Source organism: Cygnus atratus, chromosome 1 (genome assembly GCF_013377495.2).
Source record: "Cygnus atratus isolate AKBS03 ecotype Queensland, Australia chromosome 1, CAtr_DNAZoo_HiC_assembly, whole genome shotgun sequence".
Lineage (NCBI taxonomy): Eukaryota > Metazoa > Chordata > Aves > Anseriformes > Anatidae > Cygnus > Cygnus atratus.
Window position 1 is genome coordinate 135,740,213 of NC_066362.1, and position 20,928 is coordinate 135,761,140.

General features: G+C 40.2%; 1 long non-coding RNA gene across 1 annotated transcript; it reads right to left on the reverse strand.

Annotated features, from left to right (window-relative positions):
• Positions 1 to 1,809: 1,809 nt before the first annotated feature.
• On the reverse strand, positions 1,810 to 8,234 carry LOC118245820 (uncharacterized). Its single transcript, XR_004777979.2, has 3 exons — positions 7,668 to 8,234; positions 2,230 to 2,329; positions 1,810 to 1,918 (listed from the first exon to the last, which is right to left on the reverse strand). It is a non-coding gene; the product is annotated as an uncharacterized LOC118245820 (long non-coding RNA).
• Between the last annotated feature and the right edge of the window lie 12,694 nt (positions 8,235 to 20,928).

The window sequence follows — 20,928 nt, forward strand, 5'->3', positions numbered from 1 at the left end:
CGGAGCCTTCTGGGCGCCGCGCCCCAGAAGTGGCCCCGTCCCCTCGGCGGGGCGAGCTCCTGGGCTGTGGCTGGTGATGGCGGGGTGCGTACTCCTGCAGCTGGCCTCGGTTCGGTTTGTGCCGGCAGAAGCCTCCCTCACGGGGTTGGTGCCTCTTCAGCCCTTGTAGGGCTTTGCCGGCTGGAAAAGTGGAAGGACACCGAGTTTGTGAATTACCCTCACCAGTTCGTAAACCGATGGTAATATTTTTTCCTCCTTGACTGTTCCTATTCGAGTAATCTTTAGATTTAACCCGCGGCAATAAGGAGTTTAACTCTAGTGGTAAGCTTAATATCTTAAAATTATGCTGTGTTTTAAGTTAAGGATAAACTTTTCCTATTAAATACCTGAATTGCAAGAGGTGGTGTGTTTTGTTTTTTTTTTCTCTAGCTGTTAACATTTACAGAGTCAACATTATGTTGCTTGCAGCAGCTTCCCTTTTTCTGGAGGTAAAAAGACTGAATACACACACGTGCCTTTTGGTGTAGTCGTTAATGCTACGTGTATGTATATAGGAAATTATTCACATGCCTAAAGGATGTCCTCTAACAGTGTGTTTGTTTCTAACTGTTGCTAATCATCAGCACTATGCACTTCTCTATTTAATCGCTTTGTACTAAACGACATGTATTTATTTTTTTTCCAGGAATGTAGAACTAGCAGAGAAAGCCTACTTTACCTCACTTGGATTACCACATCAAGTCAGGCCCATGTAGTTTCCTGTTTCCAAAATTAGACTTTGTTAAAGTTACCATCTTCAGATGAGATAGAAGCAACCTCCTGTTAGGACAGCTGTGAGATAATTGCACTTCATGCTGGAGCTCCTCCTAATTCCTAATGGTTTTCAGTTGGCTCTGCCCTTCAGGCAGTGATACAGTTTTTTGCTTCTAGTCATTATAAAGCTAATAAATTTTCCAGAAACACCAACTTTTTTTTTTTTTAATTTTACTAATGTTTTGATCTGAAGATATCACTGACTTCTTGTGAAACTGAGTTCAATTATTTGTGGTTACCGGCTTTTCTCTGTCTAGAATTTTGATTAACGAGAACACAGTCCTTATCATTTCATGTGTAAAGCCAACTCATCTGAAAAAAAAAAAAAGTACTGGGGCTGTTTTTTTGATTGTGTGAGTAATATGCGTAATCTGAGAACCAATTCTGATGGCACCTACATCTACTGTGCTCGTACTGCAATGCTTGCCCTAGCAGTTCTCTTGCTCTGTCTCCTGCCCATAGCCTCCACCAGGAAGCATCTGCAAGAGGTACCTCAGAAGGAGGTTAAAATCATTAAGGTTGGAAAAGACCTCTGAGATCATCTGGTCTAACCATCCCCTTGCCACCAGTATCACCAACTAAACCATGTCACAGGTTATCTTAACACTTACTTTTAAAGAATGCGATCTTTAAAAAACACGCATGTTCTATGGTTTCGCCTGAAGAGGAATATGACATACAGCAGAACAATAAAGGTTAGAAGTTGTAAACCTAAACCTAGATAACTGTATCTAATTTGAACATACCCTGATGCTAGTAGCTGGAGGAAAAGAGTTGGCTTTGCAGCTGTTTGAGCTATGGAGGCATATGCTCTTTACTCAGTTTCCTCCAATTCCTCTTCTGAAGTAAAAGCCTTATAGCTCATTTCCTGCCCGAGTGTAACTTTTTGCCCGTTTTATCTGTGAGCCTTCAAACTTTCAAGAAACAGAATAATTCTTTGGATGTTTGGAGAAGCAAAGGAAAGACAAATAGTTTTTTATTTGCTACAAGCAAAGTCTTCAAGGAGCAATTAAAACCTTGCTGCTCTGTCTCCCAAGGACAGCTTTTGGAAGAAGGGGCCGCAGCTTCTGCCACTATGTGGTGAAGCAGATGGGCAAAAACATCACTAGGGAGAAAAGAAAGGAGGTGGGTAGTATTGTCAATGACAAAAAGGTATGCTTTGATGCAGAGGCACATTTAGTTACTGTGACAAAGTTGGTATGAGTACAAAGTAGCCCTGGAAATTGTTTCCTTTTTGCTTTTGCTATTCACCAGAATTTGGCAATACTGTGCAATTAATCTTTTTGTTTCAGTTACCATGTTTCTGACACCAAGAATGCCCGTAGGCAAGGAGCCTGTCTGGGTGTGCTGGTGTTGTAGTTATGACCTCATCTAACAGCATGCATTGGAAGTTTATTTGCCAGGAGTGCCTCTTACTTTTTCAATCAATTGAAAGTCCAGCTGAACTGCAGGGTTTCGGTGATGGTTTCCATCATGGCATCCACCAAGGCATAGGATCTGATCTTTATATTTCTTCCTGATGTGAGGAAACAAAGATGCAAATTTATCTTTAATTTTATAAAATATTTGAACACGTGAAAGCTTATTTTCTCCCAATGTTTTCATACTTGTGCTGTGAAAAGGGGAAGGGGCTAGTTCCACCAGCAAAGATTCCTGTAAATTAATGTAATATTTTTGCAGTAAGTTGAAGTTTTAACGTCACAAACAAGCTGATATGGTATGGTCAGCCAGTAGAATCATGATTTTCTTAAAGAGGATGAGATATAAAGCATGTAGTACAAACTGTTAACTTCCATTTGGTCTTTGTTTGAAGACGATAAAAACTGCATCAAGCAGCAGTATTATTTCCAGTTCTGAGGGTATATTTAGAATGAGCTAGAGTCCAAACAGGCTACAGAATCTACTACGTAACCTTTGCTGGCTCTCATGTTCTGTGCTATTTTCTGATGCTCTCTGCTCTACAGGACGGAAGAGACATTAAAGCACTGCAGAATTTCTTCTTAAGGATGCAAATTAGATCTCTTTACAACCAGTCTGTTCAATAACAAAGATCTTTTAGGAAAGAAGTTTATGTAGGATATATGTAGCTCCAGAACAACCTCTGCAAAGTCAATTACCAGGTCTCAGTCACTCAGCTTTTCCTTCTGTAAATGCTCTCTATGTTGGTACCACTTGTTCCCTGCCAGTAGCAGCGATTGTTGCCGTATGTCTGCATGACTTAAAGCACTAGTTCGGGTTATAAGGCACCATGGCAGCTGAGTTCTGACTTCTGCTACTATAAAGATTTCTCTTACTGTAAGTATAAATCGGCTATTGTTTCCTTTTCACATTCCCTCCAAAGAGCTTTAAACTTTGTTTTGTTGGGTTTTCTCTTCCACTAACATCTGTAAATACTTTGACTACACTTCCTGATGCTGTAGACCATCCAAAGATCTTTCTGTGTCCAAAGTTTATTATGTTCTTTCAGGACAGTTCATAAAGAGAAATATGATTTTATAGATTGTTTTTTCTTCTTCATATTAATCTACAGTTGAAGAGGCTTTAAGTGAAAAGTTGTTAAAATAGTAAAAGTATATTATGACATGAATGCCACTCAAAGCATAATTCCATAATAGAACATGCAGCTTATAGATTAATCATAGAAACACAGAACCCTGAATTGGAAGGGACCCACACGGGTCATTGAGTCCAACTACTGGGTCCACACAGGACCACCCAAAAATCAGACCCTGTGTCTGAGAGCATTGTCCAAATAGTTCTTGAACTCTGGCAGGCTCAATGCTGTGACCACATCCCTGGGCAGCCTGTCCCAGTGCTCGACCACCCTCTGGGTGCAGAACCTTTCCCTAACCCCCAGCCTGACCCTCCCCTGTCCCAGCTCCATGCCGTTCCCTCGGGTCCTGTCGCTGTCCCCTGAGAGCAGAGCTCAGCGCCTGCCCCTCTGCTCGCCTCGTGAGGGAGCTGCAGGCCGCCATGAGGCCTCCACTCAGCCTGCTCTGCTCGGGGCTGAACAAACGAAGGGGCCTCAGCCACTCCTCATACGTCTTGCCTTTGAGATACTTCACAATCTTTGTAGCCCTCCTTTGGACACTCTCTAATAGTTTTATGTCCTTTCTATACTGTGGCACCCAAACCCACACACAGTACTTGAGGTGAGGCCCCACCAGTGCAGAGCAGAGCAGGACGATCCAGCTAGCAATGCAGAGGCCTGATGCACTCCTGCGCATGGTTGGCCCTCCTGGCTGCCAGGGCACACTGCTGGCACATGTTCAACTTGCTGCCAACCAGAACCCCCAGATCCATTTCTGCAGGGCTGCTCTGCAGCCTCGTGTCCCCCAGTCTGTACATACAGCCAGGGCCGCCCCTTCCCAGGTGCAGAATCTAGCACTTGCCTCGTTAATCTTCATATTGTTGGTGATTGCCCAGCTCCCTAATTTGCCAAGATCTCCCTGCAAGGCCTCTCTACCCTCAATGGAGTCAACAGCTGCTCCCAGTTCAGTGTCATCTGCAAACTTGGTATACATTTGAGTCCTGCATCTAGGTCATTTACAAAAACATTAAAGAGAACCTATTTCTCTTATAAGAAATGGTTGGGTTTTGTTCATTTGTTTGGTACTTTTTAAGCATAATTCTGTTTTATTAGAAACAGAGGGATATTTTATTCTCTTGGTAACCCTTTTTAAGCAACCCACAGCGACAACCTTTAACATGTTCTTCCTAGGTCATGTGGAAGCTCAACTACTTTTATGCATATATCAGCAGAATAAAAGAAGGCTGTCAGTCAGATTCGTAGTAATGATAAAAGAAATATATAAGTAAATTAATTTGAATACCTATAACTATAGGTACTCATTGATAATTCTTTTCTGAGTATCTTAATAACTAAATCTTGAGGAATTAACTTTTCTACAGTTTTCTGAGCGATCTCTTCTTTACTGTTTTTCTCTTGTCTTAGGAATTCTCTTAATACGTGAAACTGCGACTCTTGCTTTAATGCTAACTTCTTTTTCTTCTGGGGTAACTCACACCAGTAGAATTGGAACTTGTAGCCTTTTATTAGGATCAGGTGTTAAAGAGCTAGCTACCCACCATCTAGGGTGTTGAATTACTTATATATAAGCAGTGGCTTTCTTAAGATATTTTATAGTTCCTTTGAAAGATCTAGTGATGTCAGAGTAGGCAGGTTATAAAGAGGTCTTCTTTGTTAGTATTAATTCTGTGGCATTTTTAGGCTAAATATTGTGTTGTGTTTTTTTTTTTCTTTTAATTATTGTTTTGTGTTTTATTTGGTTCCACTTCTGTTAGAACATTTTTTTAAAGTTACTTCAATGTATTAAAGTTTCTATTATTTATTAAATCTTTGCATTCACCTTCTTCGATTATTGGATTATTTTCTTTAATTCCTACTTCAGAAGACTATAGTATCCTTACTAGTAAGGTGGGTGTTGTGGTTTTGTTTTGTTTTCTGTCTAGACAGCTATTTATCATCCTCAGAACAGCATGGGCTAGAAATACCTAATCTAGCATAAATGCTGAAAGCAACCTGGTTGTAGCAGTATACAATAAAGATCTCAACATGGGCCTAGCAATTACACTGAAAAGGTTTTGTTGTGTTTTTTTTTTTTTTTTAAAGATAAAACCTTACACAGTATGTATGCTGTGGAGTGGAGCTATCCAATGAAAGTTATGTAGGTCTTCTCTGTAGCTGTAGCTCTTGATTCCTCTAGTAATATGACAGTTTGATAATAGCTGAGAAATCTGTCTTTGTAATTTAACTGCTGAGATTCAAGTTTCACTGTCTACCACATATTTTTTGAAACCTGTTTCTCCTATATCTGCATTTCATCATGAAACTGTTTTGAATATTTTAAGTCTCTTTTACTTTAATGTAAATATTTGGCTTACTGCTTAGAAAACATCGAATACCGTTCCCGTTTCTGGTAAAGTGACATTTTCAGTAATGAAGTGTTTGTTCCTTTTGAAAAACCTTTGAAGTCCAATCATTTTTTATTTTATTTTATTTTTACTTATAAGGACAAAATAGCTCAATTTTAAGATGATAATTTAGGGCTGGTTTTGTATGTTCTTTTCCCTGATGCTAAATTCTGTTAGTCTCTGCTCTTTAGAGGGGAGGGAAGGAGAAAAACTGACTAAACCAGTTCTTAAACAAGCAAAAGCCATGTTCAATTTATACTATTTGATCAAGCTGCATCCTTCTGAGTTTAAATGAATGCAATTTAGTCTCTCCTGTCATATATTGGATGTGTTTTATTCTATAAAACAAGAATACATGATTATGTGTTTTAGCTGTTCAGGTACTGGGACCGTTTGCTATATTATCTGAACAAATTCTACTTAATATTTTAGTTGCTGTTTGTATTTTCTCATCTAAGGAAAAATAGCTCATTTCTATAATCTATTAAACCCTCAAGAAGTAAAACAATATTGAAATGCCTTCATTTTCAGCTAGTGTGCTGTTTGTTATATTCCCAGTACTGACATTGTCTAGACAGTAGAAACATGTGGAAAGTTCCTCTTTCCTTGAAAAATCTTCCTTTCAAGTTCATGTATGCATGTCTTGTTGTTTTGGAATCAAGCTTCCCAAAAATATCTTTCCTTTAAGGATTGGGGTAAACGGTCATACATGTCATTGTGTGTGTTTGCCCTCCTTTCTTTGCAGCAGGAATCTAGCGCTGGGTGATCGCTGCTACAAGGGGTTGCTTTCCTTCATGCCCTCTGAACCGTTCTGCCAAAGCCTCTTCCAGCATGTGCCACAAGGCCACCTGTTCCAGAGACACAAATGGGACCAGTTGCCTCTAGGAGCAGTTATTTTAACACAAAAGTGCATGAAATATAGAATTGACATGATTTAGGCATTTCGGAGTTTATCCAATGTGGTAACCTCAGGTTATGTGCTGTGCTGAGGGATCAGGTTAGAAAGAACTACTTTAAAGCAGAAAATCAAGGTTTAACAAGAGCTAATTTTTCTTCTATGGCTTGTTGTCTTCTAAGTCTCCACCTGTTATATAGCACAGGTTATGTAAATGCTCAGTTTCATAAACATAGTAAGGGTGTAGCTGAATTCTTGAAAGAAGTTAGCAGATCTGACTAACATGGTGAGAATTTAGCAGCCATTTGTGAAGGCATTTCACTCCTAATGATTTTTGTGTATGCATGCTAGATACGTCACATCAGGGCAAAATCTTCTGAGCTGCATTGATATAACAAAAACATCTCTGTATTTGTCACTTGGATCTCCATGTAAAAATCCTTCATTAAGATGCTATGGAAAATGCTGATGGCAATTTCAGCAGTCTACAGTCTAGGCAGGCATGTGCCTTTTGAGTTGTTTGTAGCAGAATACAAAAGCAGCTGCTCCAGAATGCTTTATGAAGTGTACTGTTGTTGCGCTCAGCTTCAAAGCTGTTAAATGAATGCCTTGGGCCCAGGCATAGTTTGATGGACAGTGGCCTCACAGAGGTCTTTGCACAGTCTGGCTATGGACTCAATGACCCAAAGAAGTTCAAGTCACTAAGTCATTTGTGTGTATGGAAAAACACTATTTTGTGCTTATGCTATGTGGTAGACACTGCCCGGTCTCAAAAAGACAGAGCTGTATAAACAAAAAATCATGGTAGCAGAAACCATGCAGTGCTTTAAATAAAGAATACACAGAATTAATTTACACCTCCACAGAGTAATAATAGTACTAGTTAATCTAAGTATATCTTACCAATGAGTGCTACCTTTAGCCCAAGAATCCAGACTTCCAGCCCCTTGTTAGTGTCAGCAGTTGTTTCTGCTTTGAACAAAATGGTTATTCTACCTTAAACTCACCTGAACACAGTGCATACCTGTTACCTCCTGCCTCCACACAGACTCACAGTATGATCCATACGATCCATAAGTACGATTCTCTCGCCCCCACACGGTGTTCAATGCCTGTCTTTCAAGCATGGGTATTTATGTTTCAAGTTAATCTTCAGAGATACACAAAAGATTCCCTTTCACACATGGGGCAATTAAAATAATTACTAGTCATCCGTGGTCTCAGGAACAAATGAATCCAACTAGTCAAGTGCCCACCATAGCACTTAAGAAGGTGCATAGGAAACGTGTTCTTATTTCCCTTTTAAAAGTCCTGTGTAGTTCTTTAAAGAATAGTTTCCAGCATTAGAGCGGATTTCCTGCTTTTGGATCATTCCTGTGGTTTATCTCGTCATCTGTTTAGGAACAGATGACAGTCTGTGTCTTTGTGCTTGGTGATGCCTATTAGCTAGCTCACGAGGCTCCCTCCTCAGCTCATACAGCTTTTTTTGGATCGTGACACAGAAATGCTTGGCTGTCCTCGTGCACTTTTTTGGTGAACGAAGTTGATTTCCTGAGTTTGGTTCCTGAAAGATGAATGTTTGTGTCTTTCCCTTGCAGCTGTCCGTACAGCGCTGCTGCAAAAAAGGGTATAACAGTGGAGAAGCTGAGATACTCGTCTGAGTGGAAAAAATCAAAAAGTTGAGGAGTTGCTGATATTTATGTCATAGTCCAGATGAGAAGAAACTAAATGAAGTTTAAATTATTCCATGGTTCAATTTACAGTAAGTGATAACATATTTCATAGATTCATTGGTTGATTCACACTTGAACTTTCCTTTTTTAAAAGTTTTGATTTAAAGCTAGTTGCAGGAAGGGAATAACGTTTCAGGTGTGGGTTGTTTTTTTTTTTTTTTTCCTTACTAGAGAGGGAAATAGTTTTTCCTCCTGTTCTCTGTTAATTATTTGCTTCTTGTTTGCTTCTGTCTTTCTGTCTCCTCAGGAAAAAACAAACAAACAAACAAAAAAAACCACATATAACAGAAAGGCACTTAGTAAGCCTAAAGAATTCAAGTTCTGTTTTATTATTTCCTTAAAGGACATCTTATGAATAAGCATTTATTTGTTTGTATATGAATTTGTTGCTAATTCTGGGATCTCTGGGGGCAGGTCTGCACTGTAATTCTGAGCAAGAAAATACACAACATTGCATTCTTTTCTTGTAGTATTTTTCTCTTACAAACTAAAGGAAATACAGAGAACTTAGCTGCATCTTACTAAAGTAAACTTACTATTAATTTTTACTGCCTTGCAAAATTAAGTGGTAGTAAAAAAAAAAAAAAAAGCAGAAATATGAGGAGAAATGGTATGTACGTGATATACAACCCCCCCAGCTGGAACACCCCCTTTTCCTGTCTTCTTAGTGTAGGAAAAGTCATTAAGCCAAACAATACAGCATTTTCCATTTGAGCCTATAAAATCTGAGTTCATAAAACAAACTAGCATAACTGTACCTGCCTTGGGAACACTAGCTGTGAATAACTTCTCCATAGAATTTAAGAAATGTGGAAAGCAAGTGCCATTTGAGCAAAATAGCTCATGCATTTGTCATTCCCACATCAATTTTTCCAACACGTTTATTTTTACACTGTTCTTTTCCTAAATGCCCAGAGTGCTATCAGAGAGCTTAAACAAATGGGAACAAATCTGCCTGCCTTTTTTTTGGCAGGGGTGGAGTGGGGATTGGAGTGAGGTCTCACCAATCCTGATAGGAACAGATTTCTGCACGTGGTGCTTGCTATTACAAGGTTAAAAATCTCAAAGCTATTACTGCTTGCCTTTCCTGTCATTGCTTTGCCTTCTTTTTGTCATATGCTGTTCCATTTTATTGTATTATCTCCTTCTTACCTATCTCGGTAATTGGAAAAGCTGTTTAAGTTTGCCCCTGCTGTCTGTTGAGAGTGCTAGACAGGAGCCAGCAAAGGAATTCACTGTGTCCCAAGTTTCAAGCCCCCCTAGCTATGTCTGGCACTCTGGAGTCAGAGAGGAGACCACGTTGAGATAAGTCTTGTGCAGAGACTGTACCTCCACACCCTTGTAACAAGATTTTTGTGATTAGGAATCTGAGGCCCCAGGGCTGAGAGAGGACTGCATTACAAACGGCAACTGGGAGACCAGAGCCGTGAGCTACGCTTCAGGGTAAGCCAGGCATCCAGAACAGATACAGCTTGCTATAGATGTAGTCTGCCTGAAGTCAGGAGGGATGGTTTATCTATGTGCTTAAATTGAATGTATAAAGTACCATATACTCAGCAGAACTTGCTGTTGTTGCTCCTATGTCCTTTTGTGCACTTATTTTAAGGCGTACGGAAGAATTAATAATTTGATGAGGGTACCTAAAAGCAATCCTTTCTAATAAGCCATCATGACTTCTGAAAATAACATGATCTGTTTGGGAAGAGAGTGAGAACCTGTACGATGGGTAAAGGCCCAGATTCTACTGGTGTTTACGTGTGGGCGTATAGGCTGTAAGAGGTTATGCATTTGTCTAAGCTTCTGTGGGAAGGAGTGTATTTCAGAATTACCTGCAACCAAGTGGAGATGTCACTGAACAGTTAAAAAGCAACTACACCAACCAATTTAAAATCAAGCTGGAGTTTCTATATGTACAGCTTTATGCTTGCCAAGACTTAAAAGAAGCTAAAACTACCTAGTGTTATCAGATGTGGAGGAAGGATCAAAACCGTGAATATATATCTATGAATGAGGTATTGCATTGCCAATTTTTATGCTGTATCTCATTCCTTGTGCTAAACCTGGCCAAACCCTAATGATTAAGATGATTATGCATCAGTTTGGGCTTTGCTGAGTGCAGTGAAAGACTTAAGTATTTTAAAGCCAGCTAAGAAAGTGGTTGAAATCATGCTGAAATGATTTGACCAAATCTCAGAGTGGAGGCAAAGTTTATAGAACTGTCCAGGACACTTCTACCCCTATTATGTATTTTACTATTACCAGTTCTAGTTGACGTCTGCTGATATATATATATATATGTATATATACACACACACACACACACACACACACACATATCAGCAGATACAAACATTTTCAAAATACTAGAACAAATGCTAAATATAAAATACTAAAAAAGCTACAACTTCCTTCTCTCTGCACATTAGTAAGAACCATCTGTGTGCACACATCTGGGCTTTGAGTGACAAATATATATTTGCCACCTCAGTTGCCTCCCTCCAGATACATCCTGCTAGCATGGGTTCCTACAGGAGACTACTGTGCAGTAGGGTATTATGAACAGCTGAGACCTGTAGTTCTGATGAGCTTTCAGAGAAAAGCAAAGAAAGCTGCACGTAGCTTCTGTGAATATTGGGAGTGTAGCTGTGGGGAATGAGCTGTCCTTTTATAATTAAACTAGCTAAGTCCTACAAGGTGCCACTGCCTTTGTGTTTGAGTACAGAATACACAAAATGATTTTTGTTTGGTGTAAATGTACAAAAGAGGACTTTCCACATTTTGAGCAAATGTAGTGATTGTTTAGTGATGAAAACAGAGAGCTTAGTAGCTGAGATTCCTGTTTGTATTCCTGAGTTGTGATCTTGAAAATATCAGACTCTCTTCCTCTTGTTTCTTTCCATAGCTTGGTAAGTGGACTGATGTCCTTGAGACTATAACAATTTTACCTTCCTGCTACAAAGTTCTATTTTTTTAACAAGCTAAAATGTTCAGGATAAAACCCTTGGATGCAAGCATTGTTGATGTACTGGATGACTTGAGCAGACCGTGGGTTGCACTGAAGTGGAATAATTTCAGTGTTCCTGAGTACAGAACCAGGAAGGCTACCAGTCAGCCTTCTCAGCTGAAGTTACTAGAGCTGAAAAATGGACCAAAACTTTATAGCAACATCCTCCAGAGGCTGTGCAGTTAGCAGGAGCAGGCAGCACACTGAACTTCATCTGTGCCTTGTTGCATTTCAGTTCTGGGGAATTGGCAGCACAACGTGGGCAACACCAGAAAAATCAGATGTTTACAACATGTTCTTTCTCTAACATAACAGCAAGCAACAACCCATTGGTTTCCAGAGGTTTGACTTTGTACAGAAGTGTCATCACGTATCACCCTCTGTCAGCCACTCTCGGCAAGAGCTTCTTATCCTGCTTCCACTTCCTCTTTGGTGCTGCTGAAGATGGCATGGAGAAGAAGCAGGTAGAAGCAGCTCTTCCTTACTGTCTGAAGTGCAGCTAAAAATACTCTGAAACACCTTCAGATCCACAGTATTTTTCTCTGCTGCATTAACTCTACTCACCATCCTAAGGGTGGCTAATGAGAAGGAAAATAGAGCTTTGCTTATCCATTTGTCTTATGGTAATGAATTTTCTGCTTCAGAATTAATGCTGCATGCCGAGAGTGAGGTGGCAGACAAACATGCATCAGAACTGACAAGTTCTGTTCTGGCCCAGTGCTTTTGCAGTGAACTTTTTAAACTCTGCACAATGGGATTTAAAGAAAACATCAGCTCAGCACATCAGTTCTACTGTTTTATTGTCAGGCCTAAACGGCTCACTTGGCAACAGCTGAATGTCTCGTTTGTGCTGTTCTTGCACATGCCTCTTCATCTTTATTTACAAACAATAAGTTACAGATCTTCTTTTAACTTTTATACAACTCTTAGAGATAGCCATATCACTTCCAGCATTTCTTTGTTTATAAAATTAATGACACTGTAACCTATTGTCTCTTCATTTAACATCTTCCTCGTTCCTGTGAGTTTCTGGGTAAGTTCAATTACTGTATTAATTCATGGTAATAACATAAGATGTCTTTCCCCAGATAGCAGCATTTCTTCAGTGAGGCACTTATTTAATGATATAAATGATTTTACAAGTTCAAAAAAGTATAACATATGCACAACTAACCTGAAATATATAAAATCACTTATCCAGCTAGTACCACCTAAACTGGAAAACTAGAAGTTTGTTTGCCCCCTTGTTCACGTATTCTAGTTCATTGTGTGGGAAGGCAAAAATCAGCACTTGATTGCTTGTTGAAATTCTCGGGTGTCTGGCTTGCAGACCCTTGATTTACTCAGCGTGAATTTGGGGTCAAGCTATTTAAGAGCTAGGAAACCTGCCGTAGGAATGGAGGAGTGGAAGAAAATCATCACATCCTCACAAAGTATGTTCTTTCAAAGTAGGACTTTTTTGCAAGGAGCGTCATGTGAATATGCATGCATTACTGATTGTGTCATCAAGTCTGTTTTCAAGAAAAAGAAATCATTTGTGTTGCCATCCTTATACACAATTTGGGGAATTTCTGCATATCTGCTATTGCTGGAAGAGTCAAGTGGAGTAGCAGTGAGCTGAAGTCCAATCTTCTCCAGAGTATGGAGGAGGGGCTGCCACTGCTTTGCCACAGAATGGTGCTGTCTGCTAACAGAAACCCAGTATAACTTATTTCCCAACTGTAGTCACTGTCTTTGTGATCCAGCATGCAAACGTTAGGTGCTAGATTTAGCTACATTCATTGTTAAAATAAAACTGCAGCTGCCTAGCCTGTATGCTAAAAAAGGTACAGCCAAAGGCCTTCTCGGTTACTTCCACTTTGTAGTAAGGACTGAGGAAAGAGGAAGAGGATCTGCAGCGGGTGCTCTATTTGAGCAAGAGGATCTCTGAGAAGCTGTAACACAGACTGCCTATAAAGACTAAAGCACAGCGCTGTCATTTACATTAAGGGATTTCCGGCTTGAGTTTTTCAGCTGATTTCATCCGCAGCATTATGTCGTGCCACTTGGGTAAGGCACATGCATGGTGCCAAAAAGATCTTAGACACGAGTTGAAACTTTCTTCGTTCTCCACCCTCAGATAAAGGAAACTGTCAGCAAAGCGCAAAGAACAAAGATGTCTATGACTCATAAACCAGATTAATGGGGTTTTTACTAGTGTGCCTAGCTTGGGCTGCGTATAAAGGACAAAAGATGTCTCAGACCATCCCTGGTCAATTAAGCAAATGTGGGATTCAACTGTGGTTATGCTTGCCATTCATACTTGGAAGCTGATTGCAGTTGGAATTTATCGTATCTGTTGTTTTTCTTCATAAAATCTTTTTTTTCAGTGTAGCCAATAGCTGTGGGCCAAAATGAAGGCATGCACACATACAAAAGCCGTGGGTTATATTTTAATAGGGATCCCTACTGCTTATCATTGCTGCTTTATGTAATTGTCTGGAAAAGGTCAGCATAGTTTGTGCTGCAAACAATTGAAGCTGAATTTTTTTTATTTTTTTTCACTGGACTTGTAATCTTTTGACTAAATACAGTATGAAAAAGGAACTGTGGAAAAACTGAAGCTATTGCAGCCTCAGGTCATTGTACCTTTGTTTTTAAATTGTTGTGAATCTAACTAACAAAGTTAGTCCCAAATAACAGTTGGTTACAAAATGTGTCATTTAAAGACAAAAAAAAAAAAAAAGTTCAGATCTTCAGCTCTAAGGCCAGTCCCACACTGCTTGGCTGGTTTGTTTCTGTATCTCTATTATAAATTCTGTGCTATAATATCTATAATTTTGATTTTGCTGTCTATAGCACATATGCAAACAGTCATCTTCAGCATGGCTTTTTATGTTGATTATACTTCTCTAATTACTTCTGTAGGCTTAGCATAGAATTTAAAGTATTTGCTTTGCTTTTATTTTTGTGCAGTTGTTCAAAGCAGCTGGCTGGTTGCTTACCGACATTTCAGGGGGAGGGTTCCTGTTGTCAGCCGACTGAAGTTGGCCTCTGCTGTCACGAGGATGATCGGTAAGAAAAATTCTATGTCAGCTTTTATTTGAACTAAAGTGCATGCTAGAAGAAGGCCCTTCACCAGTCCAGAGGTGGCACCAGCAGAGGGGACCACCCTTAGGGTTCTTCAGAGCTTTTCCCCCTTACTGCTTAATATGCAATAGATGGAGTGTGAGGACTTTTCTTCTAGTGTTCCTGGAAAAAGTGCAATTTCTAAATTTCAAATTACATTGTCACCACTGAAAAGTACATATTGCTAGTTTTGCTGTGTTTGGGAAAGCAGAAATATAGAGAGATATGCACCACAGAAACATAGCTGAATTGCTGTGAAACATGCAGCTCTTAATGAGGAAAGGCAGCAGCTCCTCATACCCACATTACTTCTCGAACAGATGAATGGGTCTCCATTGGCAGTCCCCAGGCAGTTTCTACCAGAGGAGCCTGGTAGCAATTCCCACCCGCTGGTTTCAGATGTACCACCTAGCACCATCCCGGTATTGAATCAGGTGAAGACCCAGGTCACATCTCTCCTGGAAAGCTAGACACGTGGAGGAGTCACAGTGTTTTCAAGAGATCCCATAACCAAGGTGACTGAGAACCAAGATGTGCTATGGTCTTGCTGTGGAGTACATCTGTCTTTCTGCGTAAACGTAGTTAGTCATTGATGCCCCAAAACTGAAGGCATGGCTATTAGCCAGGAAGTCCATCTATACAGGTAAGGAGAAAATAACATCTAGGAGACTTGTTTTGAAATTGCACTGGCAGCCAGAAAGACTGCCTTTTGTCACACCTTACGTTGCTTTCATAAAATATTCATAGAAACATGTGAATGGTGAGCCGTAACCAAAGCACATTTTATTTCTAAATGCAGCATTCTGCCAGTCGAGGGAGATGCATGGCAGGTTTCCTTACAGCAACAGAAGTTATAAGACAGCTAGCTATCCGGACAGAATTAACCTAGAAGTGAAGTCTTCGTATCAGTAGGAACTATGCATTGGCTTGGATTTTATTTCCTCTTCGTAGCCTTGTTTTGTCCCAAACTGTATGCAATAAAATGGGTTAATTATTCATATTTTAATTGTGTTTTGTGATGAGTAGAGCTTCCTGGGAGCAGGACAACTGTGTGTACATTAGTTTCACTTACAGAACAACGAGCTTATAAACAGAGCAGTACTTTACCTCCTCTGAGATTTGTTTTACAATTATCAGGCATTTGCCTCTATGTGTTTACAGAGGTGCAAAGGTCAGATTAACGTCTGTAGCACCACCTGATGCACTTGTGAAGAGAAATATCCATCAGCACCTGTTAGTCAGGACCACTGTACATAATGCAGGTTTGTAGAGATACTCATGCCTGACTGAGGTGTTCTCCTCCTGCCAAAGCCAGAAAAAGCAGAAAAGCATGGAAAGCTAAAAATTCAGTGTTGGCAGGAGGGCGCAGACTAGGGTTTGTCCTACAGTTGAGTAAGAAACTTTCCTTGGTAAAGGGAGAAAAAAAAAATGGACCTCAACTGAGGGTGCAGTTATGGGAAGAAGATTGGCTTCTGCTGTCTTCGAATGCAAAGGGGCCTTGCAGGCTATACAGCAAGCGCTATTAGCGGTGTCTTCTGTTGCCTCCAAAGCTTGTCTGCTAGTTTTGAATAATTTTGTGTCCCAGCAGAAAGGCCAGAAGGAAATACAGGCACAGAATTTAATTTTCTGTGTACAAGAGAACAAGGCTGGACTCTGCATGAGAAATATTTGGTAGGGAGGATCTGAAATTAGTCATGGCACAAAGTGGCTTTTGTCTGATGTAACCGGCTCATTTGGGATTGCAAAGTCAGCACTTCAGCTCTCCTAAAACTGCCTGCTGGAGCCTTTTGTCAAAAGATCAAATACTACATGAGAAAAATCAGCACATCAAAACAATTACCCTCTGGAAGTAAGTGAGAGTATGGCAAGATAAAGTATCAGAAAAGGGCAGTCCTGTGTAAGGCAAACTGGAAGCAGTGCAAGGGCATGAGTAGCGAGTTTTAGTCATCAGTATTTTCCGTGTTCCTCCTGTACATCCTGGCAGAATCCGGCCCCATGCTTGTGCCAGAGGCAGCTTTGCAGGAAGGGCACTGCACAGGGCACAGCCACTCAGCTGGATGCGTGAAGGGGCCTGAACTTTCTGGCTGAACGAAGGCTGACCTTTCTTCTCTTCCCTTGCTCCAGAGAGCTTTGTTGAGTGATAGAGCAGCCTTGGAGCATGTGTTCTCCCAAAAGCATGGGGGACCACACTTCTCATGGGATTACTGCATGCTCTGGGTTTGGTAGCAGGCTTTGGAGCAAAACCTCAGTCAAGAGGGATTATTCCCAGAGTCCTTCCTGGTACTGACTAACATCTGCTGAATGACAAGATGCCAAACGGTGTGGTTTATGTTATTATTCCCTTGAAGGGAGATTTGCTCTTCTATGCAATTATATTACTTTATTCTTATAAGTCTTTTACAGGCTTCTGACAAGCAGAAACCTGGAGTACCACACTGGTTGACTTGATTCTGACTTAGCAGCAGAGCGAATAGCTGCTAAGCTTTTTCTGGGCTACAATTTATTTATTTATATCCTTAGAGGATAAAAATTACCAGATAACTGGAATTCACGGACCATCTGTTTAAGACTGTGCCCTTAGTGAAGTCCAAATAAATAAACTTAGCCCAGAGAGTCTTGCCAGGGTGAAGGTACTCTTCCCTGCTGCACTATTTGTGCATGGCAAAGCCCTAGCACCTATGTTTTGTAAAGCTGCTTGACTGTCAAAGTCCCTAGTCCTGCTGGAAGCGGCCCCTCTGTGAGGTGTGCTGGGTATCCTTCAAGACCAGTATAGCTGCAGTGCAGAGGCTTTCTATTTCCATCCTGTCCAGACACTGCACAGATGACAAAATCAAGTGTTCAACACCTGATAACATAAAGAATCTCTTCCCTTCCCTTCCCTTCCCTTCCCTTCCCTTCCCTTCCCTTCCCTTCCCTTCCCTTCCCTTCCCTTCCCTTCCCTTCCCTTCCCTTCCCTTCCCTTCCCTTCCCTTCCCTTCCCTTCCCTTCCCTTCCCTTCCCTTCCCTTCCCTTCCCTTCCCTTCCCTTCCCTTCCCTTCCCTTCCCTTCCCTTCCCTTCCCTTCCCTTCCCTTCCCTTCCCTTCCCTTCCCTTCCCTTCCCCTCTCCAGAAATTTTAATGGGTTTAGAAGAAAATCATAAATATCTGCATCCAGATATGAACTTGCCAGTGAAGGAAAGGGATCTGTTGCCTGATGGACTCTTGGTTTGAGTGATGCAGCCTCTCTCAAACTGAAGCTGAGATAGTTCTATGTTTCTATGAGGAGTATGCATCACACCATGCAGAATACAAAAATGCTGCTCCTAGGTAATAGGATATTAAGTACCAGTCTAGCTTCTTAGCAAGCCAAAAACCTGATGCTTGAGGCAGGAGTAGGCAATACCAGCCTATTTCCACTACTGTAGAATTGGTCAGTTCCTCCTTCAGTTAATGGAAAATCGTAATATTTAACTGTCATTATTTCTGGACCTCCAGCTCTGCCATGCACGCATAGCTTTCTGTTGGGTTGGTACTGTTGAGGCTACTGAAAGACAGGACTAAAAATACATATTGAAGCTAGAGTGACAGACAAGCTTTTAGCAGATTTTCTGAAGTAACAATACCAACTCGAAGCTTTCCTACTCCTGTACTCAAGACAATGTACTTAAAATGTGATTTAAGGAGATGGAGTCCAAAGCATGGACTTATAAAAATGTCTCTTTATCTGGCCCAAACTTCTGAAATCCTGAAATATTTGTCTGGTACAGTTGCACTGCTCGTGGCAAATCTAACAAGTCAAACATCCTGGGCTCTCTTGCTGTTTTCACCTCACGTCAGTATAACGAAGGAGAAAGCTAAGAGAACAGTAACAGCAAATGAGAAGTTAAAAAAAAGTCTTGCAGAATAAGCATGCCCATTTGTCTTTTGTCAGCATGGTATGACTCACTCAATGGAGATCGTTTCATTTCCTTCCTGCGTGGAAAAAACCAAAGGTTTTACAATTAGAATATAGCTGCTTTGTTCTAGACTAAATTTTAGTTTCTGCCCAGGAAATTCATTCTAGAGAAAATAACGTGAATGCCACTTGCTAACTAGGTAAGGAAAAGCAGAGTAATAATGTATACTTTATCTCTTACTTTTTGTACCTTTTCCTGTGTGTTGCTTTAGTGCTGCTTCGACAGTCCTTCAGGAGTACTAAGCAAGTATGGTATGTCTGTGCTTTCACACAGTCTGTCTTCACCAAGCTATGGAGTGGGTGAGAAGCGTGTTTTGAGCCCTTATAATGAACCTTCCCACAAAACGGCCATGGATGTAAGAAGCAGAAGGACGAGATAAGCCTGGTGGATTCAGAGCTTTCAGCCTGGGGAGGTGCCCAAGGGAGGTGCCCCAGCTCTTTGGCCTGTTTCTATATTTTGCACGAGGCAGTCTCTGAGTAAAATGCAGAATGACTCTTGGGAATCGTGTTTATGCCTCTTCATGAAGCTGGCATGTAATACAATAGAGATCTGTGTATTCAGACCAGAAAGATAAACACATCTATAGATAAAAGTAGAGGGAAAAGCTAACTTGCAGTGATCCTACAGCTGTTTTTTTTTTAATGGAAAATTAAATATTTGTAAAAAGAAATGAGTGTGAGTGAATTAATTTTGGTTAATATAAAGTAAATTTCACTTAATACATAGATATAAACATTGAAGGACTATTTAATAGTATGGTAGTATATCTGAGCTAAACATCTGGCTTTTAGCTGGGCATTAAGAATGACAGTATGTTCACAGGACACCAGGGTAAGCATTCCATAAATATTTACTACAAACACATTGTTAATATTTGATTAACATGAATGGGCAACAGGCAGATGTTGTTTTGTTTGTTTGTTTGTTTTTCTGTTTAATGTTGTGGTTGTTGTTCATTTAAGTTACTTTTTTTTTCCCAAGGAAAAGGATGCAGAAAGAAAGTTTAAGTAGCTTAAAACGATGAAGTTGTCTTTGCTGCTAGAAGAATTTATTTTTATTTATTTTTTTTCAGTAAAACACTAACACGTGAACACTCTCACGAGATGAGTGGCAAATTAGGTAGATGTCATGGTGTAAGACTTTCCATGCAGATATGTTGAACTTGTCCAGTAAAACAACATACCATTTGACAGATGATGGTTTTCAAAAAGATTACTGCATTTATACTGCTGGATATGTTATACTGCTACATATGTTCGGAAGAGCCAGATGAAGTTGATGCAGTTCCAGCTGCTAAATTCAAAAAGTTTACTGGGAGGCTCAGCACATGTAGCATTTGGAACCGCAGACTTGCTTCTTAGGCTTCTTAGGTACCAGCTAAGTGGGTTCTGTGTACGTTCAATGCTGAAGCACTGCAATGCGCAGAGTAATACATGAGGGCAATGTTAATCTTCATGTCTCGGATACGCATTCATTTGCAGATACTTAGTCCATAAACTAAGGACTATTTCCGCTAGCCATAGATATATTTTCTTTTCGGGCAACTTCAATGAGCATTTAAGTTTACATAGCAAGGAAATAAATAACATTAATGCAAGCAGCTGTGATAAACTGAGTAACTTTTCAGATAAAGAGAGCTGCTTAGTGAAAATACTGAAAGATGCTGACATTTGGTCTCAGGTTGCAAACCTTTCCTTCTATGTTAATTAGTGGCACTTGGAATTGGAAATAAAGTCCTTGGTTTTGAATGGGAGAAGGGGTAAAAAAAATATTCATTAAAGATGATTTGCAAGTGCAAAATCTTCTTCACAGCTTCTCAGCTACTGGTTACCACTCCCTGCAGGCCATGCATTCCTGAGGCTTGTGGTTCTGGCAGAGCAATTCCTCATTAGTGTGGGCTTCACACTCAGCTGTTTTAGGAACAGAAACCATGTACCTAACAGACAAGTTTTGTGATAGACTAGGATTTCTATAAGAAGAGGGTGGAAACAACTTCAATTCATGAATTATATTCTATCAAAAGATTGTCTTGACATTTGCCATTTAGTATTGTTCCTGTTGGATTCGTAACTACAATATTTTTGTAATTGGACCTATGGTTCTCTCTAATGCAGGATTTCTTTGCTGCGCAGTCAGTGTACTGAACACCTTGTAACATCTTTAAATGAAATACAACTTTATTTTTTATTGAATATCAACAATAAGCATATGAATGTATATGATTTCCTTTCTAGTGTTCTCAATAAGTACGTTACAATCTCAAGTGCGCTTCGTGGAGGTACCTGCATTCAAAACGATTCTCCATGCTGTCATCTTTTTTAAAAAAGCAAACAAACAGATTCTTCCTGGTAAAATGCACGCAATCTGGCCAATAAAAGGCAGGTAGACAACTCTTCTTAGCACTACAGCTTTCAGAGCAGAAATAAATTGCTGGGAGGAGTTTTCCTAAAACTAGAGGTACTTGGCCAGCCACTGTTTACATTTTCATCAGAGCCCTGAAGCCAGC